The 27,238-nt window shown below is 44.1% G+C and overlaps 1 protein-coding gene across 2 annotated transcripts in view; it reads left to right on the forward strand.

The window, feature by feature from the left end:
* Nucleotides 1–27,238, forward strand: part of ACAD8 (acyl-CoA dehydrogenase family member 8) — a 591,584-nt gene that overhangs the window by 500,262 nt on the left and 64,084 nt on the right. The gene's annotated exons all lie outside the window — the stretch shown is intronic.

The raw sequence follows: 27,238 nt of genomic DNA on the forward strand, positions 1-27,238 counted from the left end.
GGAATAAGCTGCAGTTTTATTATCGCGAATGCCACTATCTCTAGCATGATGGGCTGTGTGCTGCAGTAACTTCACACGGAGGTTTTCACAGCCAGGATCATGATTCATATTTAGGCCTCATAATGATCTGGATAATTATTTTGTCATGTAAACCTCCACCACCCAGTAGAGGAATTCTCACTTCCAGGTTTAATGATCTGAGTATTAATGTGTATTCTTGATTAATAACTACATGTGGTTGTGGGTACTGTCCTTCAGCTTTCTGTTTAGTTGAAACAATAAATGGCACGTTCTGTTTAGTTGCAACAGTAAATGGCACGCTAAACGCTTGATCACGTGACAATATAATTTGTTTGGCTCTGCCAGGTCGTGGAAGGCTACACGACAAAGGGTTGGCGACATGTTTACTTGGCCTAACCCAGCTTGGTGACCATTGACAATCACATGGGCTGGTAACCGGCCTTGACATTTAAAATGTAGCTGAGTTCACTGTCATTCATAAAGTCAAGTGGAACATATTAAGAGTACCATCTTTTTCAAAGAAGACGTGTGTGACAAAATGTAAATAAGCAGGTGAGATCTCTAACTACAGGACCCTTTCACCAGTATCAAGATATTGAATGATAAAAAAGAGGCTTTACCATTACTGCCGTAAATACAGGCGTTAAGATGTTCAGACACCAATTTACCAGGCATCATGTCTGAGTAACGACACATTTTTGTAAAAGATGCATACACATTTTTTGACAATGCGGGCCTTCAAACTGATTCGCCTTTGCCAGAGACAGCCTCTTTTATGGCATTGTCTCACCAGTGCTAGACCAACGGCCGCAAGAAGGTAAGCAGTACAAGGACAATACAATGACCAAGGAATTAATATCTCAAGTTGAGTAGTTATAGCTACGAGGCCATTTTGCCAGTTTCAAGGTATTGAATGATATAACAGACTCTAGCCTAACATTTGTATTTTTAATATACTGTGGTAAAGTGTCGGTGTGCCCTCCAGCATCATTTGATTTTGCAAAGCAAACCATTAACTTGTTTTTATTTAAATAAGCCTCATTAGCAAACCTTCACGATGCCATGAACGTGGTTCATCTGGATTGTCAATCCCCAGATGGTTTGCTATGCTCAGGTCTCAGAACACCTGAACAAAAACTGTATTTGCAGCAGGACTCATGCTTCTTTTAAGTTGCATATGTTCTATTCTGTTTGGTTATTTGGCATATGGAAAGTATTTATAGGCCTTGCTGGTTGTCACAATAACCGTATGGGGTGCCTCGGTGGTGAGATGTTATCTCTCTCGCCTGGTATGCAGGAGGTCGCGGGTTCGATCCCATCTGTGACTCACGTTGTATGTTTGGAGTTTGCATGTTTTCTCTCTCCCTGTGGTCACGTGGATTTATCTTTAGGTCTTCTGGTTTTTTTCCCTCCACATTTTGAATCGACATGCGTTTAAAGTTTTTGCTTGCTATACATTTCCACATGACAAGCCACTTCCTTGAGCTTTCATTTGTGGCCAGGTCGCGTCTTTAGCTCAGCGGGCTCTTACCTGGTGAAATAAAATAGTAATCATTTATATTTTACTAATTTTCTTTGAATCATTAATTGTACGTGTAATGGTTTCCATGCCTCTTTTCATACCTACTCAGTGGTTCTCAACTGCTTTGGTTTGGCAGGCCCCCCCCAATCAAGTCTATGCCCCCCCCCCACCCTACCCCCAAAACATGACTGTGGTTACTATGACCACAACTCACAGAGAGGTCACATGTTCACACCTCTAGTCAACACAGTGTTATTAAGCCATTCGTTTCCTGCTGTGCATTAGTGTTTCTTCGCTGCAATGTGGAAACAGTATCTATGTCACATGCATCTCGGTATCCTTGCCTCTTCCATGCCACCCGCAGCCTGCATCCCCTGCGGTTCTCAAAGCAGATTGAGAACCACAAGCCTCGAGTTTACAATTCCAATCTTGATTTGAAGCTTTCGTGACTGCAGGAATCCCTACTGTTTGGTTCTTTCGGTAAAGTCACGTAGGTAGAAAAAATAATAGATAACGACGTTTCGATCGCCACCACAAGAAATCGTCCTCACTGTGTGTAAACTTTTTTCTGGAGTCCATTGTACCAATCCTATTGGAGACTAGCTGTCACCAGCGTTATGTTAATTTTCAACCAATGTCTCAGGGCTATGAGTAGAGATGAGCAACTCCCCCATATACAATATTGCTGGACCCCGTTGTGAATATGGAGTCGTTTTGCCAATAACCAGCAGAAATTCGTTAACAAGCCGGATTTACAATGAGACCCAGAAGATCAAAATGGTCCAGATGTTACCTTGCTTAAACATTCTGCTGGATAATATTGGTTTCTTAAGCCACTGTGCCATTGAACTAAAACACAATTTAATTTACATGTGGGGACACGGAATATAGTTCTGCTCTTACCTCCCCAATGCTCGTTTGACCACAAAGACACTCTCTCTTCTGACTTGACTTCATCTTTAGTTTCATGCAGGGTTGCGTTTGATTCAAATGCATTTAGGCAGTACTACTCCTGCAGCAAATGCAGATCATTTTTTATCCAGATGCTCCGAGAACTTTGTGCATCTATTAAATCATGCACGATTCACATGTGCTGCTGCCAGTACTGCTTACGCGAAGTGAGCGGCTCTGCGCATTTGTTTTGCCATTTAAAATTACACTACAGATGAAATAATGACAGACGTTTCCTTAAATACTCCCCACCGCCTCCGCCCACCCAGCAAGATAAATTAGTTCACTAGAGTTCGTCGATCGGCAGGTCGAGTGTGGTGGGATAAAGTACGGGTACTCTAATCGCATTCGTGATGTCTCACCATCGTGGAAGAGTAGGCCACATTACAATCTGGTGGCTCGCTCAAGCTTCCACTAGAGAGTCTCTTCCTCCAGCAGTGGCATGAGCAAGCTTTGTGATGGCTGCACATTTACCTTTTACACTGAATAAATGAATAAATATCAGCAAGTGGGCTCAGCAATGACCTATTGGGCACGGTGTCAAGGTTCAATCCCCGAGAGACGCTCAGTAATTTCTCTGGAGAGTTACCAAAGTGGCGCATCTTCTGTGAAGTGTATTTTTAAAGTCCCTCTGAAGGCATCATTTACTTGAGTGCTATTGTCTTCAACAACATCCCAAATAAATGGCTTCCCAGGGCTTCTTATAAAAATATCAAATTAAAGTATATCAGATGTGGCACGTGTAAATCAATCACCCATTACGCACAGAGTTGTCATTATCTTGAGTAGTTATAATCCAGTGATGAAGATTTCACATTCCAATCATAGGAGCTGGTCTTTATCTGAAACGGCTGACTTACCACCCAGCTGATGCTCATGTTACACCCTCCAGAAGGATGATGCTGATACTGGGCTCTTGTCAACCTTGCACGGAATTTGAACTCATGCCATTACAACACGGGGGCCTCCTGCTCTGAACATTTAAAGCTATCGTAGCCCATGGCGAATGACCTTCAAAAGAACACGCGAGGTTGTTGCAGTCCTTTGCCGGACTCACTTGCACCATGTACAGCGAGTGCACAGTGTGGCCCAGGGATTAAGCAGGACACGACGCAGGGCAGGGTGAGCGCCGACACTTCCGTTGCAAGTGTCCCTCAACAGAAACTGGAGGTGTGCCGCCTTGTACCTCGCTCGTTAAACCCTCGAAGGGTTCTTCTTAATGTGTATTAAATGAGCGTTTTTGTACAAAGTAGACGGCGCACGACCAATACCAATTGGTATATGGCTTGGGGGAAGAAAAGAAAACCCATGAGTCATTCCTTGGTCCATGTTTGATGGATTTTTCATTCCTATTCCTAACTTTTAATTATTTTTCAAATAGGCCGAGTTTACAGAAATCCATAACGGTTATTGCTTGTTAATTAAATTAGAGGATTCAGCATGTCTCTGTGATCAAATGAGCAATTGGGCAGTGCTTCTTTTACATTTGAGGTTATGGCCCAGTGGTGAAAAATTCCACCTTCATATTCTCACGACAAGTTTATGCCGCGTAATAATCGCTGTTTATTCCCACAAACTGGTCGTCATTGACCCAATGGGATGACGTGCTGAGTTTCAATCACCAGTATCTATAAGATTGTGGCTTTTTGTTTGAGAGTTGAATACTCTGCCACAGTGCCACCAGTGAGAGTTTACTCGAATGGATTATATACACAAGTGTATTACTGCCAACACATGTACTACTTATTGACAGAACAGGACAATAAATGTTATATGTATGTATGTTGAACTTCTTTCGCACCATACGTAGCCAACCGTGATAATCGGAGGTGCAGGCGAAAGACAACAAACTAAACACGCAAAGCAGTTCAAAATAAATTAGTTATCTTACTGCTATGTGATATACTGCTGCTATACGACTGCTATGTGCTATATGACTGCTATCTGCTATACTACTGCAATACAATAACGGGGCATTTTGTCTTCAAAGAAGATATGCTTAATATTTGGTTTTCTTATGGAGAGACGAGCTGATACCATCGGACTGTAGAATTTCCAGCGATGCATCAAGGCACTAAAAGTGCTTCCATGCTTCACACCTTGCCACGTTAATCTGAACAAACACTTTCACTCTTTGACTATTCTCTGTGTTACACACACACATGCAGTACGTATACCTTTTCTAAATGAACGGGTGGAAAGTTGCACGATTACATCAGATGAGTGACAGTTGCACGGATCCACATGAGGCCACAAACACACACAAAATATCACGAAACTCAGGCAGTTGGGAAGCAGAGGCCTCCTTAATTTCGTTGCTGGATGTCCCGCTCAGCGAGAGAGAGCGACGCGATGTTGAAGGCGTTGGCCCGCCGGTGTAATTTCCCGAGCTTTGGACATTTGGGGCAAGCAGACTGCGGCGATTTGAGGCGATTTGAGGCTATTTGAGCAACAGAGGCGCGCGGCTGACAAGGGGAGCGGCTCCCGGGGAAAGCCAAGCTGTCATGTCCACGCCCCGCAGTCATTCCCGTCCGCCGAGCCCACAGCAGCCACGAGCCGTGATGGAGCGTAAAATACCAGCTGAGCCCAGAAGGCACTCCACTGCGAGCACGAGCGAATGTGTCTGAGAGTGCGTGCGCGTGTGTGGGGAGCAGTGGCTACGAACCCGGACCACCTGAGTTCGGTTCCCGCTCGCGGCCAACATCAGTGACTATTATCTTAACTGGTCATGGGCCTCCCCTAGGTCGTCTCAGCCTCAAATGAGTACCTGGTGTGGTGTGTAAATATGACCACTGGGGAAACAAAGGCGGTCGGGGGTGGTGCTGGCCAACCCACCCGCTTGTGTGCCGTTCCGGCCTTCATAGGTGTTCGTCAACAGCACTTGCCCCAATAGTCTGTTAAGGCTACACGGGGAAGCTTTTGTCTTTTTGTATGACAGAGGTGGGCATATGGCCATGTGTACGCTGAGAATCGAGAGCCTCTCTCTATCTCTCACTCCCATTTATTCCGTGGAGGCGTTATATTTTATTTATTTTGTGTCTGGCTGCGTGGTATTGTGGTTAGTGGGCTTCACTTACATCTGGGATTGTGTTGCATTTGAATAACCCCCCTCCCCCTCGATGGCCGAATAGGTCAGGCAATTCCACATTTGAGGATGTCAACAACAGTTGGTGCTACGGAGAGCGTGGACCCCTTCTATGGGAATGTGGAATTTGCATCACCAGCTCAGATTAGCCAATGGTGTGTTAACTCTGCCACATTTATTGTCTGAGAGAGGGAGGCTCCTTGATATGCCTAACCCAATGTGAATGTATATACAATCTCTCTAACTGTAGCACCAATATCACAGTACTTTTATTATCAGTATATAAAATACCTGAAGATTATGGTTTCAATCAGGCTAAGGGAAAAGGGAGAGAATACTGGCGCAGTGGTTTATCGCACTTGACCCGAGTTTGATTCCCCATCACGGCTAACATTACTGGCAAGTGATTTCTTAATCAGATCTGCGACCCGCCATTCACAAACATGCACTGACCAGTACGGTGAAGTATGGTCTAACAGCCCCTTTGCCCAACATCATGTGGTCCGATTTTTTTATCCTGCATTGGATTGGCAAGGGGCTGGTTTTTTTTTTTCATTATTGCATGTAATCAGCTCGGGTTTTTCTGTATACCACTACTAATGACATCCATTAAATTATATTCGAATGAATAACAAACACAATTCACTGCAGGTCAAAAGTAATTAACGATTGACATTTTTTAAACTAGCATTGTTCAATAAAAAAATAATACGTAATAATATTTTTTTGACACAATATTTTTTTACAAAAAAATGTCTCCATCTCACTTGGTTATAGGACGGCCAAAATCGAATGCGGGTTTTAATAGGTGGCAACTGTGCACGTGGATGGGAGTCAAATGAAAGAAAGGGAGAGAATGAGAGTAGTTCCCTGACGATGAACGCTCGAGTCGACTGCACACCCCCCTCCCCTCCGGCTCTGTTGTGTCCCGTCAATAGGCCCGGCGCATTGACGCTCCAATAACCTGAGCACATTACATTTGTGAATTAATGTCGCAGCAGTCCTAATGCATTCACGAACGCTGAGCCGCGTTCGCCATTGCCGCATTAGATTCCCTCAGGGCAGGCGAAGAAATGTCGGCTGCTTTTAACCCATCGCGCGCCGCGCCGTGCTCCGTGTGGCTTACGCGGTGTGGGTAATGGAACCGGGCCCCCCCCCCTGGTCAGCCATAGGGAAAGAGATGTATGCCCTGGTGAAGATTTTGCTGCAGAGCCCCCCAAGGATATTCTCAGCGTTTATCCTGATCCTGCTTGGAGAGGCACAGCTGGCAACAAGGCAATCTGCCAATGCTCGTCCTCCCAGCTTCAGACTCTCCAGAATTTCCGCCACCCCCTCCGCTGTGGGAATCTGCACTGGAAGAATATCTCCTCCCTCCCCACTGAAGCAATTGCAATTGGTCATGGCTGTCTTATTGTTTTGCCTGTCGACTCCTTCTTGAATGTGTATATGGAAGTAATATTGTAAAAACCCCTCTGTCCGGGGTTGTCCTGTCAGAGTGAGCTTGACTACTAGCACTCAAAAAAGTAACAAGTGGCCATTCATCCTGCCGAGATGTTACGATACAGGTACAGCACCCTTTTGTTTAAAGTCAACAGCGGTTGTTCGATGGGAAAATCAATGGCTCCAGCACACGAATGAAGAGTCTATACATTGTTCTCCAACGCTGTCAGAAAATTGTGGGAAAAAAGTAAACTTACGAAGAATAAGAAGAAGTATCCAACAGTACACGTGCGGCCCATTTGTCTTTCCACTGCTGCATGCTGGCCACCCCATTGCCATGCAGGTCATGCGGAATGTTCGACCGTACTTCACTATGCTGATGGACCCATGACTGGTTCGGATATCACTCGCCACCATATGTAGCCAACCGTGCTAATCAGTGATGCGGGGGAAGGACAATAAAAATAAACATAAAAAGCAAAAATGATTATTTCTAAGAACGTTATAATGGCTGATGATGATGACTGAACAGTAACTGTTTTATCAACTCATTTAAGAATTGAACTCGCAGCCTACCGATTGTGATTTGAATGCTCTGACCGCAGCACTCCCGGGATGGTTTGTGGCTTGTAAAAAAATTGGCCAGGTCATGGCCGTTTCGAACCGGCTGTTTTGAGAACAGCCCCTATGCACCACGTGCTGAGTATGGGGGGGCACATCCATTTAAATATCAAAGCATTGTTGTCACCCTCCACACACAGTTTCAGACTCGCAAAGCTATTGCATAGTGCATGCAGATGGGAAATGCTTTGAAGACAATGATAGTGATTCGGAGCTATGCAATTCAATAGCTGATATGGCCATTTTATTAAGTCTCAAAGCAGTGGTGTGGACGATCACTTTTTTATTTAATGCATCTATTCATATATACACAATAGGAGATGCAAAACATGCTTCATATCCAACTGGGATAGAAAACCTGAAATATAGTGGCACCTGGCCTGTATCAATTCTGTGCGTGCTTTCTTTGTTTGAGCTGAATCAACAAAAAGGTATCCCATGTTCTGAAAAATAATGCACTCAAAGAGTGAAATGTAAATTGAAGAAGTTGTAGAAATTCCACATTTATATGGCAGGGACTGTTTCATCTATCATCAATAGCATCATCATGTTTTATTGTATTTGCAGTGCATCAATTATAAAGCACCGAACCATCGAATCATCCATGAACTTATCTACAAATCTAAAGAATAGGTGAAAACAAGCAAACAATGATTAAGATCTCCTTCCCATATTTGTGCCTCCACACACTAAAGAATAATAATTAACGTCGCACGGCCCTCTGGGAGCAACATGCCATCATCAGTATTGATTCAGCAAAAGCAACTCTGGACCGGTTACAACGTTCACTACCTCATCGGCAGACTGAGGGGTACATTAGATGAACGCTGCTGAACTGCCCAACGCCCATAGGAAATGGCCCTGTTTGTAAGGGGCAAGTCGTAATAAACAGGGGCGGTATACAACTCAAAAGAGCTCAAAGTTAGGAGGGTAGAGATTTTTTTTAAAGTAGCAGATCGATATTTAAACTTGCTTTTGTGTGATCAGCATGCATTTGTAGCTGATCCTTACGAATGTTATTGTCAGTAGGCTTTCGCGACCAATATTATCCATTTACGCCATCTAACCCAAACAAAAAAAACCTCTTGTGAATGTTATTGTATTGTCCAAAATCAATACTCCTGTCCCCTGCCGTAGGAATGTAGAACTTGCTTAATTTTCTCCACAAATCTGAACCATCTTACGCTCAATTGAACAGATATATATTTACTTCGAAATTGCTAAAGGGTACATTTAGGTAATTGTTTGCAGGAATCACTGGGTGAAGGCGATAGGAATGAAACCGTTGGCTCATTTGCCAAAATGCCGCACACCTCAATAATCAAAGCATCCATCAGAGCTGGACACGTTTCATGTCTCTTGGCAAGCATTGTCTTCCCACTGAGAATAAGCGATTAATATATTCCCAAGATGAGCAATAAGCACCATCTCTCGGACCAGCAGTAAGTCCAGAGGTGGGACAAAGTCATTGTTATGCAAGTCCAAGTCGAGTCTGAAGTCATCAAATTCATGACTCGAGTCTGACTCGAGTCCAAGTCACATGACTCGAGTCCACACCTCAGAGGTGGGACAAAGTCATTGTTATGCAAGTCCAAGTCGAGTCTGAAGTCACCAAATTCATGACTCGAGTCTGACTCGAGTCCAAGTCACATGACTCGAGTCCACACCTCTGGCAGTAACACCAGACTAAGCCACCTAAAATATCAGCGCCAAATCTCACCACTTAGAATTACTCTCGCTCGTGAGTCATCGGCAAGACCTGCTCTTGCACTCACACCCACAGACACATGACAAAAGAGACCCGCTTGTTAAGACCTCATAAGATTAAGGGGTAAGTCCTGTTCGTGAGCACCTATTAAGGCTGTCCTTTTAACTAAACAGAGTGCTTTTACTATTGTTTTACCAACACGATGCACAGCCTCCTTTGTCTCTGAAATGTTAATCTTCTTCTCTGCACCAGTGGCATTTATGGATGAGTCGGCTGAGGAGAGGGGTATCATTTTCTATTCAGATAACACATGCTACGATGTTATTCACTGACTGGGGATCACGGTGGTGAGATGTTAACTGCCTCGCCTGGTATTAAGGAGGTCGTGGGTTGGATCCTGACCCTGACGCTGCATATATTTTGAGTTTTCATGTGCTGCCCGTGGTCGCATGGATTTTTCTCTGGGTCCTCCGGGTTTTCCCTCCACATGTAGAATCGTGCGTTGAGAGTTTTTGGCTGCTATACATTTCCACATGATATGACACTTCGTTGCGCTATCATTTGTGGCCAGGTCGCTTCTAGTAAAGAACTATACAGCTCAGTGGGCCTTACCTGGTGAAATAAAAATAGGTTAGTTAAAAATAGACTTGGAGGGGGAATAGAACTCGGATCACTAAACATTGCACTACTACACCGTGTACAGCAAAATGTCTGCAGTTGCACACAGGCCAGTCGTTTCTTGAGCCCTTAATTGCTTTCAAATTACTATGCATAATGCTCCACAATTACTAGTGTCTGGAAATCCCAACTTTAGTGACTATGAATGAAAAATAAATCAAGCAGACATTCTACTGCTTCATTGGCTCGTACATTATACCTGTGGTCCGTGCACAACTGCAGTCGAGGATTGCACGTTAACCCATTCGTGAATATCAGTTTAATGAGCGGTGGGGTAGCAATCATCTCCATGACTGACCCTGAGCCAGTGATGGATATTACACATTCCTATGGCAGCTAACATTATCTTCATAGGACAACCGCTGCTGACCTCATAAAAAAGTAGTTCTTGTTTGATTGGCCCTGGTGGAATAATAGGCTCAAGCAACCACGTTTAGGATTTGCACTTGCAACCCTATAATTGTGTTTCCTTTGCTGTGATAGTGACTCTGATACCCATCTGGTTATTAAAAAAAAGGCCCTGAGTTTTCTTCGTATCTAACTTCTCACTATATATGTGTGTGTGTGTATGTATATATGCAATACGTGCCTTTGAATATTGACATAATATATGAGCTGGTCATGAAATCTAATAAATTAGCTTTAGCTACCTGATATTGGGCTGTAGCTAAGTAAATGAGAAACAAAAGACTTAAGCAGAATTTACATCTTAAAATATCTGTCCCTCTCACGAAATAAATTGAAGTATGTTCACATCTTGTCAACCACATGGCCTTTTGGAAGTGCATTATTTCAATACAAGCAAGCTCTGCACCAGTTTCGACACAAGGTGTGTCATCAGCAGTCAGGCTTTTGTTGAACTTATGCCGGTGAACTGCCGGATGTCAGAGGCAAGAACCCTCTCCTTTAGATATTGGTCTGTGTTCGGCACACAATTAAATCATGCATGAGACAAAATAATGTTGTTTTTTGCTGTAAAATAAATGATAGCAGTGTCTTAAAAATATGAAGTCTATACCTCTTGCTTCTCTGTTGTGATAAAACAAATATTTATCTAATTGACAACATACCACAAGTTGATTCCCCAACTTAATTTTTCTTACAGACATTGTCATAAAGTTTCCTTGTCCAGATTTGGTGGCTCATGAGGCTAATGTCTGAGTCTGAGCACTGATCTAACACCTCTCAGATATTGGGCATGAGTCCTGGTTCATCAGCCTGTGAGTTAATTATAATGTCTCGAGGAGCAATTAGACGGTCTCAGAAAGCCCACCAGTGCCCTTAAAATAATCCAGGGGTAAAGGAGCAGCCATGCTAAAACGTAATGCAAGTCACTGCTGGAATGAGGGTCTCCGACCGCTCACTAACACGATGTGATTCACGTCTCTTGGGAAACAAGGCTAAGCCCACATCTAACGAGTGAGTCCATGCTATAGCTGAGGGCCTGTGAATTCAGGTGAAATGGTTATTTAAAACAAAAACCGCCAAAGGTGAGAGCACATGTTGAACGCCTTACATGGTATTAATTTCCACACAACCCTCGGCTCAATTGTGACAAATGAGTGTGAATCCTGTGACCTCAGACCCTCGATTTGTGCCATTTGAGATCATCTTCAGGATACTGTCAGTTGCCGAGAGTAAAAGTTACTGCTAAAATACCCTGCAATTTGTGCTCTAAAGACACCTTAACTCCGTAGGAGTGCAATATTTTTACGTTGCTATATATTAGTAACAATTTGAATCCTAATTTGGGGGGGGGGGGTGGCGCTAGAATGGAAATGAGCGCTGCCAAAGTGCTAGTTCGAGTAAAGGAAATGTTTAGACATTTTTTTTTCCAACGCTATTGTGAATGTTACGCCTGTGTTATGGCTACACTCGTGGGACACTGATGCAAAATATGGCTTTTGCAAGTGTAATTTCAAAGTCAGCTAATTTTGGTCAGAAGAGATTTTTAATTACATGACTTTCCTTTTCAACCAAGTTACAATTGCAATTCTTGGCTGGGTGGTGGTATGGTTAGAGCACTTGCCTCTCACTTTTGCAAGTTTGCCAGTTCGGTTCTGGTGAGGATCGACTTGGCTGATAAAAAATCCCCTGACATGGGAATGTGGAATTTTCACCACTGGTTCTTGGCCACCGATGGTTACGAGCACCTCTTTGTACTCAATTAAGCAAGAGAGACACTGATATTTTCACTTGGCGTATTAAAAGCGCAGCTGCACATTAGCGTACGTGCACGTTTTTTTTTCCTTTCATACAAATTATGTTGTTGATGTTTTTCCAATATTGCAGATGTTGTGACGTGAGGGCTGCCTGGTGCTTCTACTTACATTGATGACACTAACACCCCCACATACAGTATGTTAACCCAATCAGCTGCACACGTCCTCAAAGCCTCACTCCAGATCCTCTTGGATGTGTGTAGGGGGGGGGGGGCAGCAGAGCTGGGGGGGGGGGTGTCACCGTAACAACGATGCACAATGAAGGGGAGAGTGAACTTGGTGGGCCAAAGGGAGATTTGTTGGTGAAGGGCCCAGCCCAGCAATCCCTCGTGCCAGCACACATTTATTAACAGCTGCTCACTGGCTCCATGCAGCTGTAAGTCTCCGGTACTTAATATCTGGTTAATTGTGCAGAGTTCATCAGCTGAGCACCCTTTTAGCCACCACTTTGGAGATGTGGGCCCCATCTGTCTCCCTCGGTAGGTTGGCAACAGTGGCCAACTTGATTCACTTATGTGACTCATGCCACAGCCTTTAAAATGTCTTAAGACCTTTAAAAAAATCCTTGCCACGTTACTTGACAGTGTTATGACTCATGTCATATACCCTATGCAAGCTGTCACAATGGACAATCACGAGACGCACACATGGTCACTAGTTTATTGACATTGACAAAATCTGGATGCTATCACTGCATTGTATCCATGCTTTTCAACGTCGTAATCTTGATTTAATTGCCACGTGGTGGTCAGTCTGCTGTACTTATAAATTGATTTATAGTAATTGGTGCATGCAGTTTTTTCTTCTTCTTGGAGGTAAATCTTAATGCCACTGCAGATAGGAGTGAAAAGGCTGACAAGTGCTGTGAGAGATGCGATAATGGCAACATGTCTCATTGTTAATGATTGCAAGTCGATATTGTTCACAAATGCTTATTGTTTTACGTGAAATCTCAATATTGATAACGAGCAAGTAGAATATTGACATAAAGTCAGATTGTGGGAGACTGCGTGGGTTGACTCGGGAGGTCAGCTGCTGGCTCTGCAATCGTGCTGATGGTGGCATCAGTGGCATCGGTCGTCAGAATGTCTTGACCTTGAAAATATTGAACCTTTAAACAAATATTGAGCCAATTAAAACAGGCAACCTGGATGTGTGTTGTTTCTTTGTTGTGAAGTGATTAACACACAGCACTACGAGCATAGCAACTCAAATGAAAAATAAGAATAGGTTTTACCCTTTCTGGCATTAAACAGATTGTATTAAGATGTTCAAACACCAAATAGAAACCTTTTGCAAGGTAACAAGTCTGCATTAACCACACACGCTACTTGTGGTGAACATGAAAACAAAACATGCTCTGATAATATATGCATTCTTTGAAACTGATTGGCCTACACCAGGGACAGCCTTCTTCATGGCCTAGTGTCAGACCAGCGAACGCCAAATGGCGAACACACTTGATGCCTTGCAAAAGGTCTATACTTGATGTTTGAACATCTTAACGCCCATTTTATTGCCAAAAAGGTTAAAACCTATTATTATTTTTCAAACTTTGATACTGCCCAAAAAGGTCCCATGATATAGCAACTCACATTCTAGTCTCAGCCATGATTTACATCAGTGGTTTCATATTTAAACTCACCCTAGGCCTTCACTAGGTTGTATGTATGTGTGTATGTTCAATCTCTTTCGCACCGTATGTAGCCAGCCGTGCTAATCGGAGGTGCGGGGTGAAGGACAACAAACTAAACACACAAAGCAGATAACTGATATGCAAGGGTGACTCGGCTTCAAATAATTGCCTGGGGTGTCGTGTGAACATCAGTTCGGGAATACAACGGCTGAGCGGCGTAGTGCTGACAAAACGTCTCCTTCCTGTGTGACGCCAGCCTTATCAGGTGCTCACTAACAGCGCTTGCCCCAATAATCTGTTAAGGGCAATACTGTACGGTGGTCTTTGTGATGCACCCGTGCCCATGCCCTTGTGTGCCTTGTTAGCCTAAATATGTGCTGAACACCAGTACTTTCTCCTTCCGGTCTAAATGGCTAAACACGACGAGGACCTTTGTATTTGGGCCTAGATGGCAGGAGTGGTGGTTGTCCTTTGTTGCCCCTCTGTAATTTATTTAACTTAATTTAACTTGTCAGAGCTAGGTCAAGGTCATCCTCGTAATTGAGCTGCTTAGCTCAATGGACCTTTCCAGCTGATATAAAGTCTCGAGTTTAATGAGTTTTTCGCAATCCTTTATCACATCGAATTTCAGACTTGGTCTCTAAACCAAGTGTAATGTGGTGTTTATTCACGCGGACAACTTCGTCTTTTCTCCTGTACCACTTTATTCACAGCATCCCACACGGATGCTCCTCTTGTTCAACACCACGCACTCTTGCTGCGAACTCTTCCTCTGCTAGCCTGCTACTTCGAGCTTACTCTCTCTCACTCCGCTAGCCTGTTACTCCCCGCTCTCCTAGCCTGTCACGGACTCTCTCTCTCTGTATACTCTGCTAGCTACTCACTCCGCTAGCCTATCACACTCAGACGAAATAATTCCGCTAGCCTCTCCACTGCTAGCCTGCCTACACCCGCAACTCCAACCTCGCCCGTTGCCCCAGCGGGGGTTCAGCCAACACCGCTGGTGAGGACGAGGTGTGGAGGGCGAGGTCCCGGACTTCTCTTGAATCACTTCACTGCTTCATCTCCAACCAACTCAACCCCACTGCCTCACACGTTCCCCTTATATCCCTCTCCTAATTAAGTGCCCTCAGATGGCCCTCATCAAGCCGGCGTCCTTCCCGCCGTCCCTTGCACGTGTTCTCCCCCTTATCGACTCTATCTCTCGCCTCCGTGGCACCTACCTCGCGTTTGCATTTGCAGCCAGCCAATCACTGCCTCTTTCCCTAATTGCTGGCGTCTCCTCTCTGTCTGCTGTGACCCAGGACACCTGCCTGCACCTGCTCGTCCTGATCTGACCTCACTGTTTACAAACCCTGCGCGCGCCACGCCTCTACACAAGTATGAATGTTGCTCCCCTCACTTCTGTGTACCACGTAGGAGGCTTTCACGACCAATATTATTCATAAGAGGGTTTTGTTTTGTTTAGATTGCGTAAATATAAATGTGTCGTTAAACCCGCCACCACCCGATACAGCCAATTAGTAAGGTTTGTCACGTTAACAAAACGTGCCAATTCGTGAATAGAGCAGCACACCGGTGTGTTGGGTACTCTTTTTGCGTGTTAACTTTTTGGGAGGAAAATAAACCTCAACTCGTCTATGGCCAAATGAGCATGAGATTATTGCGTTGCTCATCTCTATCTGGTAGCCCTAAACTCCTGCTTCAAATTCCATATTCCCTGGCAGGGGATAGTCCCTTCAAAGAGCGATCACTTTTTACTTCCCACATGGCAGTATTTCTTTTATAGACATCGAAGGAACAATGGGTTTAGTCAACCCCTGATGAGATTTGAACTCATAGCCTTCTGATCATAAGTCAGACACGCTCAAAGAAACCATCTGGCCAAATATATAAAGACAATTATAATGAGTCTATAGGGTAGTGGCATATCAATGAACACATTGCAATTCATTGCCAGCCACACAGTTTTGTTGCTGGCCACACACAACGTGCTTGAACTTTGCTGTGCATTGACACCAGCAGTGAGTTAACATCACCACTGGAGACACAAAGATGGCTGAGTACATTTCTGACCACAATGCCCTTTCTATATGTATGCCAGGCTGAGCTCAAGGTGCTACCTTTGCATTTAAATCGTATCTCAGTCTTATATTGCACAGTGTGCGGTGAATAATTGGGCAAAAACATGCACAGGAACGTATAAATAACCACATATAAACAGGTAACAAATAAGTGAACAGAAGCGTACATTTTTCACTTGAGTGACAGCCACAAATTTGCTTGTGGTGTAGTTATTAAATATCGTTTGAGGGCATAATTTTCAGAGCACACAAGCGTGTGATCATTTCCTCCTGCCCGAGCCGAAATCATTACTGAGATTTTTGCGTGCAATGAGCTTTCCAAATCCAATGAAGGTACTGCTTTTTAGCTGGGCATCAATAGGTAATATTCAAGCGCTTATTAATCGAATTAAATAACGGCGTCTTTGTGGATCAGATTGAATTTCTTCCCAACGTGCTGGCAGATGGTTACAGTTAACCTCATAATGTCCGATGGTGTTGCATTCATCCGGAGATTTGGTTCCGATCACTTCACGTGTTTGTGTTGCTCTGCGTGCAAGTAATAAACATGACACTCAAATTTGACACAGCATTTACAATTATTTTTCTGGCCGAGTGGAACGATGGTAGATTATTCGTCTCACAATCACAATGTCATGAGTTCAAATCCTGATCAGGAGTCAGCTATTCTCATGATGTCTCGGAGTTTGATCCAAAAAGAAATGAGTACTGTATTATGTGAAGGTAACAGTGGTTGTCCTACGGAGAGAGTAACCCCGTATAAACGTGCAAGTTCCACAACCGGCTCATGGTCATCAACAGACAACGACTGCCTGATGCACACGTGAGCACTGAGACACGTTTGCAATTCTATTTAAATAAATATATGTTATGTTTAACCGATAAGAAATCCCATCAACGAGGAAAATGTTCACAGGCTGATGTTAGACACCGAGTGGCCTTTCTTGAGTTGCAAGGTCTTGAAATGCAGCTACGTTTAGATGCTAATTTTATTGTTTTTTTATAATTCCGTGCAGCCTAAACCTTTGTTATAAATACACATCTTAGATTCATGTCTGTCAGCTCAACAAGGATAACAATGCCCCATTTTCCATCTTTGTCGCAGCTTCACGTGTATTGGGTGTTGGCACACTGGACTTGCAATCCATATGTCCTCCGGTTCGATCTCTCAGCCAGTAGTTGAAACAGTGAGCAAGTTTCTTAAATTCCCCCCCCCCTCCCCGCAACTTGTGTCCACCCAACAATATAGATGGGCACGCCACAGTTAGCCAATGGGCAGGTTAAAGAGCACATGTATCTGTGGTTACACATACAGCATTGCGATCATGAGCATGCAAGGAATCCAGGCTCAAGCAATTTGAAACCTGGAGCCGGGTGCACTACTTGGATAAAAAAGAGGCCACATTTTCAGTTGTTTATACAGCCCTCCTAATATGAAAACTGTCACTTTTACGAATGTAGACACGGATGTGGTTTGCCACCAAGCACCACTGAGATCCCAGATTTGGGGCCCGAGGCAAGCGGGTGAAAAATTGATATTACCCCCTCGCTCTCAAATTGTTCCCCTTTGCAGGAAATATGATGGTCTCGGCTGTAGCGCCTGTGTTTGACAAATAAATAAATAACGTGACTGCAAATTTCACCATGTTACTAATGCACTGCATTATGTGAAAACTCCCACTTTAACATCGACGCATTCTCTCTGTGATGGATTCTCTCCATTGTCAGTCATGCTATCATGTGGTTTTTCTTTTGATTCTTTTTGGTAACGTAATCAAGAGGGACATTATGCCACCTCCATAAAAGGCCATCTCACCTCACCATCACTTGTGTTATGGGCCAGATCCTAGTTGCATAGTCAACACTCCTCGTTAAGGCCTCCATTCCTGAAAGGCTGCCCTCATCTGGCTCGATGTCTGGCTTGGTCACCAGCCTCTGGATGCCACTCGCCATGCCTGTATCGGGAACCTGCCCTCCTGCACCCTGTGCATGTAACCCATACAATCACAACGACATTTTCCTGACGTCAACAATGTATATTCTTAGGTTTTTTCGGTAAAGTCACGTAGGTAAAAACATTAAAAATTTAAATAAAATAAAAAATCACGACGTTTCGGAGGCAACACAAGCTTCCGTCTTCAGGTGGTACCGTCACAGCCACGACAGCTGTATCAAGTAAATGAGAGATTGCAGGAGCTACCACTCTGTTTATATAATGGTTGGAGAAGGTGGTGGGGCAAGGGCCGCATACTTATTATTAATATGGTAAGGTGAGGCTTGAGACTAAGAATAGACTGCATAACAAAGGCTGAGCCTTTGTTATGGAGAGGTGCGGTTTGTGACTCAACCTGTGACAGGGAGTTCACCACTAAACATGGTAAAACAGTAATGGTTGTCTGTCAAATAAGATTGGCAAATAAGTGTAGTTAAATCTTTTTTGCATGGTTAATCACATCTTTCCAATGATTACTCAGTTTGTAACCGTCATCACGGTTGAAATTATGTCTGTGTTTGTATATTTGTATGGCTTCGTGTACAAACCTTTGATGGTAGCCAGGAGGTTTGCAGAGAACCTTGGTCTCGGAAAATACAATTCCATGAGAGCCCACCGAGTTGTAGCAATGATCGGCAATGGCCGAAGAATCAGTTCTGCCGTGTTTCAAATCTGACTTGTGCTCGCAGACACGATCAGAAACGATCAGAAACATACAAACACAGACATAATTTCAACCATGATGACGGTTACAAACTGAGTAATCATTGGAAAGATGTGATTAACCATGCAAAAAAGATTTAACTACACTTATTTGCCAATCTTATTTGACAGACAACCATTACTGTTTTACCATGTTTAGTGGTGGTCTCCCTGTCACAGGTTGAGTCACAAACCGCACCTCTCCATAACAAAGGCTCAGCCTTTGTTATGGAGAGGTGCGGTTTGTGACTTAGCCTTTGTTTGTGGCTCAGCCTTTGTTATGCAGTCTATTCTTAGTCTCAAGCCTCACCTTACCATATTAATAATAAGTATGCGGCCCTTGCCCCATCACCTTCTCCAACCATTATATAAACGGAGTGGTAGCTCCTGCAATCTCTCATTTACTTGATACAGCTGTCGTGGCTGTGACGGTACCACCTGAAGACGGAAGCTTGTGTTGCCTCCGAAACGTCGTGATTTTTTATTTTATTTAACTTTTTAATGTTTTTATCTACGTGACTTTACCGAAAAAACCTAAGAATATGAATCATTGCAGTCACGAAAGCTTCAAATCTAGAAGTCTACAATGTATGTTGATACTTATTTCACATCGTACGTAGCCAACCATGCTCATCGGAGGTGCTGCGTTCCTGCCACCTTTTAGTCCGAAACTTTGAAGTTGCTTTCCAAAATAAGTTATTTCTTCACATACTCGGAGGGTATGCGCTTACTTTCTGATGGCTCTGAAAGAAGCAGCCCTCTGATCAATCCATAATCCGACGCTATTTTAGTCTCAACCACCCTTCTGTATGGTCAAGTGTCTGAGATTGTGTGTGTGTATACATCACTGCTAATGCACTACCTTCACTTTACATCAACTATCTTGCCTTGTTGATACGTACACAGGTTGTTTCCCAGATTGTCTGGCACAATGTTGAAGCATCGTTAATTCCCAGAGTGAATGTCAGACGTGGTGCAGTAACTCTTGAGTGACTTAACCAAACCGAATCCCTTCACTTTTTGTTTTGAATGTCAGCACAGCATTGTCACTGTAGGTGGCATTTTTGTAAGTCACCTTTAATTGTTGTAGTTTTGTATACACAATGGCAAGGAACACACTCCCGAAACCCCCTACCTGAAGACCATGGCACAGATCTCTGTATGCCTTGGCAGCGACGGAGGACCTTAGCTACAAGCTGAAGGGAAAATTTCCTTGAGAACCCCCGAATACCAGGCAATACCAGAACGATAAGAGGAAAGATAATGAGGGGTGAGTGGGGGCTGGAGTGGAGGACCATGCCATAGACACCACATTACTACTATCACATTCTCAGTCACTGTTGTTCCCATGAAGGAAAAATGCAGAACCAATTAGCGCGGTTGGCTGCGTACGGTGCGAATGAAGTTCAACATCCGTGTTATTTATATTTAGTATTAGTTTTTATTTGGTTATGGCACCCCCCCCCCACCCCGTTACCCCCCTCCTCATTCTCCCCCTCCCTAACCTAATCTCCCTCTTCCGATCTTTGACCCTATTACTGCAGGGAAGAGAACCCGGTGAACTTCAACCGGCCCCCCATTAGGGAAGGGGAATCGCCCAGAGGGTGCTGCTTCCATCGATCCACGTGTTTCCCCTACGCTGCTGTGCCGAATTTGTTTGCTCTCTGTTGTGTCTGTGTTGCGGTTTGAATAATTGTTTTAGTCTAGATTTGAAGTTTTCGTGACTGCAAGGATTCAGACTCTTCGGTTATTTCGGTAAAGTCACGTAGGAAAATAATAAGAATAATAATAAAATAAAATTATAATAAATGAAAATAACTTTGATACAGTAAATTTGGCTGTGACGGTCCCACCTGAAGACAGATACTTGTGTTGCCTCCGAAACGTCGTAATTTAATTTAGTTATTTTCATTTATGATTATTATTTTATTTTTTTACCTACGTTACTTTACCGAAAAAACCTAAGAGTATGAATTGTTTTATTCTTCTTTTGTATCGTTTACGAATCTTGAAACTTGTCGGGCAGCCCCACGACACAGCCCGAGTGAATATGAACAACATTAATGTTTAATTTTAAACCATGCATGCCAATATATGCGTTCAGGCGTATAGGCCTTACGACTAGTGTGTGTGTGGGGGTGTAGTTTTGAAGATTGTGAACATTAGCATTGACTCGTTTAGAGCTGTTAGAGATGTTCAACTGATTGTGAATGTTGATCCAGTCTATTTTGCATTTGAACACTGGGATATCTTGCACTGTGTCTGAACTTGGCTTGAGCGACCACTCGCACAAGATAAAGGCGTAGGCCTGCAATTGCTTAGTAATGCAACTGCTGATATTTTAGCCTACTCTTCCTCACTGGACAGAAGTTGTCAGTACTCGCACTTTACCACACCATGCACAACTTGTTGGTATATGGTGGTGCGTACCAATTGTGTGTTCACCACTCAAGACGAGTCAGCCTTAAATAAGAACGTCGTGCTGGGTGTGAGACTCAGCACTGGGGAGAGAGAGAGACAAAGTGGGCAGGTGTGGTGCTGGCCACACACCTCCCTGTCATACTCCACGCTTGTCCTTTCTGGGTGCTCGTGAACAGCATTTGCCCAAACAGTTTATGAAGGTAATTGGAGGAGCTTCCATGGTGTGTGTATGTGCAGGGGCGGTTTCTTCATTAGGGCGATTGGGTGACGCACCACCAATGTCATTCAACCACAGAGTCACGCTAGCCGTCACTGTCAGCCTCTGGATATAGTCCAATCAGCGTCATGTCACGTTCTGTGGAGTACCGCCTCTTTTTGGGCGATTTCACTCCGGCTGAGAATCGCCCCGAGTGGCCCCATAGACTTACATTGAAAGATGTTTTTTTTCGAACGGGGGCGCTGCAATGCATTCTCTATGGCTTCCGGGAGGGCAAGCCCTAACGTGCTTACGTCACCATACGTGCTAACGTCATCATACGTAAGCACGTTTCATCCAACAATATAGTTTATCGCTACCTAGTGGAATCTTTAATAAAATAAACTTGAGTGGTTTGTTTTAATAGTGAGTATATAAACAAACAAGATGTATTGTAAGAGTCACTTTATTTTTCATTAATATTAAAGAAGTGAAGTTGCCTTTACATGCTTAAGCTGTTAATTTATCCATTGCATGGGTGGACCTTATCCTTATCAATCATCCAGACATTTGCCCCCCCTGAGAGATTTTGCAGGAGCCGCCACTGTGTATGTGTACATGTGTAGTGAGTTCAACTGAGTCGCAAACGTTGTCTTAGGGAGCAACGCATTGTATTAAACTATTTGCACAACATACTCGAGGCTATTAACACAACACACACTCGGGTGGTGACTGCCCAACTAACCACGCTACGGGGAAACTAGACACGGTTCCACTATCCTGGTCCGGACCACAAGCTGGGTCCCGGACCGCGTGGCTGGAGGCTTCTTCAAGCTAGACGTGGATCTCCTGCCTCTCCAATAGTAAGAACCCCGAGCCCCTCACAGGGCCCCCCTTATATCGGGCCGGGCTGGGGCTGGCTCCGCCTCTCGCCCCGCCCATCTTCTCGATCTCTCTCGCCCTTGCCCGAAGGCTCTCGAGAGTTCTTCCCGGACCACGTGACCACCCATAGGCCCCCTCCACCGGTGGCCCCCCTCCAGTATCATCCGGCCACATGTCCCCAGGTCAGCCAGAGTATCATGCCCCCAACGTAACCCTAGCTGGCTGATACTTTCTCGCTCTCTCAACGGGAGCCCACACCGCACGCTGTGCCTGGTGCCACCGCGCTGAACCAGCGTTCACCCAAGCCCCCACTAGGGCTGGTACTTCACTCCGTGTCCAGGGTGTACACACAACAGTCGACATCCCGCCGTGGCCTCGCAGGCCCGGCACCACACAGTGACATTCCCAGTCACTACTCATGTATGCATGAACGGGAGCGGTAGTCTCGTGGTTAGCACGCCGCCCTACGAACCTTGCGACCCGAGTTCGATTCCCGCCCAGGACCAGTTCAGACGATTCTCTAAACTGGTCCGGGGCATCCGCTAGGTCGACTCAGCCTCAAATGATTACCTGGTGCGGTGTGTAAACATCACCACTTTCCCCAACAGTCTGTTAAGGCTATTGGGGGGATCTTTGTCTTTTTGCATGAACCCATGCACGCACGCGCTTACAAATGACATTTGAATCCAACTCATGCCTATATACTCTGTGCCCCAAGCTAAACCTTTATGGTGGTGAACTAATGAAAACTGCTAACTTTTGCAGTTTAGGACATTCTGAACCTTTGTATTGACTCAATGTTGCAGACTTGCAACTGATTGCCAATTTTATTACAGTGGGCAGTGCCTTAGGCTACTGTGGTAAATGATAGGCTCATTTTAGCTTCAATTCTACTCAAACTTTAAATATCAGTGCCGAGCCAACGCGATGGGTTGGCTGCTTTCCAGCTTGAGGCAATTACAATTTGATCGTTGGTACATTGCGTTAAATAATTTTATAAGCGATCTGCTTAGTTAAGTCACTTGTCGACACACGTTGCCATAAAATCATTTGCTGTAAATTTAGTAAACGAACGAGATTTACTAAATGCACTTCTGCATAAAGCTGTTAACTTATGAAAAGTGCTGGATTGATGCGCGTTGGCGATGGCAATTGAAGGAACAGTAAATTCGCTCTAATGGTTTAAAAGCCTCAGAAGACTGATCATATGCAGGCTGACGTCGTAAGTTACCCTGATATCAGTCCAGGTGTCAACCCTAAAGTGCTGGTGGAAATGCCACTTTCCCCATGGTGGATCCGATATCTCCATAAGATGACCGCTCATTACTTGCACAACATGGTACTAATTTTATTGACCACCCTGGCTATGCATGTGTAGGTATTCTTCTCCATGTAAATAAGTTGGTGCTTATTAATTGTTTTCCATTACGAATTAAATTTTACTCGAGGGCTTCCTACCTGAATGGAAATAGCTCTGGGCCGACACACCTCAAATTTCCCTCCCTTTTCATGCACATTTTTAAATAAAAATGAATAGAATTTTATGCCATAAATCACGTATTGTTATATGCAGTTACCTCCCATTTGCACCGTGATTCAAGGTGTGTCACGAGCTGGAATCTCCCCTTCGTATGTAATTGTAAACGGTCCCACATGGTGACGCCGCAGAAATATGGCAGTCATATTATAGGGGAAATAGACTGTGTGGTCTCAACGGGCCCTCGCATGCTTCTGAAATAAAGGTCTCCCATTCCTCCTATTTCTGGGGTCCCTGAATTTAACCTCTCTTATGCAACGCTGCGCATACCCGACGAATCTTTAAACTCAAAAAAGTGGTTCCCCGTGTAGCAATCGTCCGATACAGGTCTACATTGCATCCGTCAGAGCTGACCTTCGTTTGTTTTGCGTAGGCCTTGTTGGCCAGGCTGAGACCACCAATGCCCTCCACTTGAGGCACGTGGTTGAATAAACGGGTGGCTCCCAGATTTGAACCCAAGATATCGGTGCCCTGACATTACATCAGTCCCCCGAGCCAAGCCCCCTGTCACCTCCTGAACTTTTCACTCGTGCCCTTAATAAGGCACCCTTCACCTGCAGAGAGGCATGCACCCTTCCAGAACGAGCAGAGTCAACGTTGACGGATCGCAGAGGAGATCACATTGTGTTTGTGTGGGCAGCCAGCTGATGACATTACAGCGAGGTGGATTTCTGTCAAATCTATACTTGAACCCGGGGTCCCGAATAAACGGAAGTCAAAATCGCAATTAATGTATTTATTTTGGCAACTCCGTCCCACCGGGCACATAAACGCCGCGACCCACCTGGCGCGAATCATTCTGTTGTCGTGTCGTCCAAGCGCAGTGAGGTCGAATGCGCAGAAAAAAACTAAACTGTGAAACTTTGATTAGCGCATCGTGTAGAGCTCGTCGAGAGGAATAGATTGCCGTATCGTTCTCCTTCAACAGACATAAAATGACGTCGCAACGCAGTTTATGCGAGAGCTTATGGGACCCCGGGTTCCCACCATAAGGTTTACTTGATGGTTCATGTTTCATCTCCTCATATGTGTGGGTTTTTTCTGAGTGCCCCAATTTCATCTTGTGTAAAAGCACTCTTTTAAAATGTGTGTATGCATTGTCCATATGTGTTGTGTGTGAATATTTTATGCGTCTTATGTATGGGACAAATATTTCAGGGCCCTTAAAAAAATATGAATATTAAAACTCGGTAAGAATTTCAATGCAGTTTAACAAGTAGGCTTTTGCGACCAATATCCATAATAGAGGTTTTTGGGTTAAATCGCATACATATGAATGTGTCGTTAAACCCGCCACCACCGACACAGCCAATTAGTAAGTTTTGTCACATAAACAAAACATGCCAATTCGTGGTGGAGAGTAAACCCACAACATTTACAATTCGAGTACGGCGTTTTGCCACGAATCACAACCAGCATCATCAGGTTATCGCCAGAAATGTGGAGAAATTTTACTAATTGGTAGCTTTAGCGACACATTTATATTTACATGATCTAATCCAAAAACCTCTTATGGATTCAATACAAATGAAATGGCACAAAGACAATATTAAAATATGCGTGTTCCAACAACAGGATTAGTTTTCATTTCATTGTTTACCTGATACTGGAATTTCATTAGCCAATAAGCCGATGGACTCATATTTTATTTACATGTGGAGATTATGTTCCACAACAACACACAATGTGTTTGTGTACAATATTGCATTCTCCATTGAACATGGCCCCATCATTTAGATTGAGGGCCCAGCAGCACTTGCTTAGTGAGCCTAACTTAGTTGATGAGACCTCGAAGGTCGAAACCAGTCCAGAGTTTCCTTGCTTAACAAATGCTGTTGGGTAATATTTGTCGAGAAGACAATAGGCTGATGGGGTAAAAAAAAAGACCGTTTTATATGAGGAGACACAGAATGGAGTTCTGATTATATTTGCATTCACTTATAGTGTGTTATTTCTGAATGAGCTGAGACCATTTACTGCTGTAAAACCATCTCAGCGCAAGATGACATTCTCAATGAACCCTTATCGGGATAGCTTGCTACAGACGTGCCCTGTGTTCTTGGGGTGGTGTAGGTCACCTGACTTTGCCTGCGCTAATATCTGGGGTCGTTGTCAAAAGAGTGTCATTTAATATTCATGCATAGGTGCATTTATTTTAGCACCACATGAATGTTAAGTGATTCTTTAGGATAAAAATAGTTGCACATGCAGACATGTTATATTTTACTTCGATTTTCTTCCCTACAGAAATGTAAACACGCCACATTTAAATTGACTTTGTTTTTAAGCAGACACAGGTTTTTTGTAGTTTTTTTTCGTGGTATTTCACTGTAGCACAAATGTTCAACGTGTTTTGTTTACAATTAGCAACTCATTTCGTTTTTATTTTTGCTTTAAAACACAAGTGAAACGAGCTCTTGGTTTCTAGTCGATAACTGACATCTACAAGAAATAAAGCCCTTCCCAGCTCTGTGGTATCCTAGTCGAGCACATGTCATGCTGGTTTATGGTTGGTAGGACAATGAGTAGCTATACATCTCTAAGTGTTTTTTTTTGTGTGTGTTCATCACAGTTCCTGAGCACAGGTCTTAAAGCCCAAAACACCAAGCGACCAGCAACGAGCAGCACTATTTAAGTTGGAAGAGAATGACTTCCGGGTTAGTCATGCAGCTTTAGGGGTTAGTGCTCCTGAGGCTTCTGATCCCCACAAAGCGAGTCTGGTTTTCTCTTCATACGTTTCTTGAACGCAGCAAGGTTGCAAGTAAGGTGACGGTGAGAGGGCATCGCACTGTGAAGTAGTGGGAGGGCAGTAGCAGGTAGGGGAATGTTACCTTCAGTGTGGTGAATAAACACAGGGTGGATGAGATGAAACAAGTCAATCTGGATGTCATTGGCAATGATTATCTAAGTCCCATTGCTCTGCTGTGCTCTACCTTATCTTTGACAGTTGTACTGCACTCGGGCAGCTTACAACAGTTGCAGAATCAGACCAAAGGAATGAAATGGTAGCGATACGTTGGGGCCTCAAGGACGATGGAGATGAACCTCTGGACTACAAGTCCAGTGTGCGAATAACAATTGTACTACAGCAGTAACATTCCTGTGATGTTCTGTGGAGGAAGTGGTGAATTCAAGGATTGTCGGGAGCACATGATGCCTAAGACAGTGCTGTGTGACAGTGAGGCTGATTGGCAGTACGAGGTTCCCCGAGAGACAGGGTTCAATGCTTGGGCTGCGCTGGAAGCCAAACATGCAGTGTCTGTGCTTGGTCCACGGGGTGACCCAAGACGTGTCTCTGCCAGGGCTTGATTCTCCCGTGTGGCTGTGCGAGATGGCTTTATCAACGAGTTGTCTAGAGCCAGCAAAAATAAACCATCTGGTTTCACCAAGAAACCAAATGTATTCCATGTAGAAGCGCAAATAAAATCATCATTATCAGCCGTGGTCCATCCACTGCTGCATGAAGGTATCCTCAAGCTGCCGATGCCATCTCTCGCATTTCTCCGATGTAATATATTTATACGTAACATATTCATATG

Source organism: Lethenteron reissneri, chromosome 13 (assembly GCF_015708825.2).
Source record: "Lethenteron reissneri isolate LAM-NWPU_2019-01 chromosome 13, ASM1570882v1, whole genome shotgun sequence".
Taxonomy (NCBI): Eukaryota; Metazoa; Chordata; class Hyperoartia; order Petromyzontiformes; family Petromyzontidae; genus Lethenteron; species Lethenteron reissneri.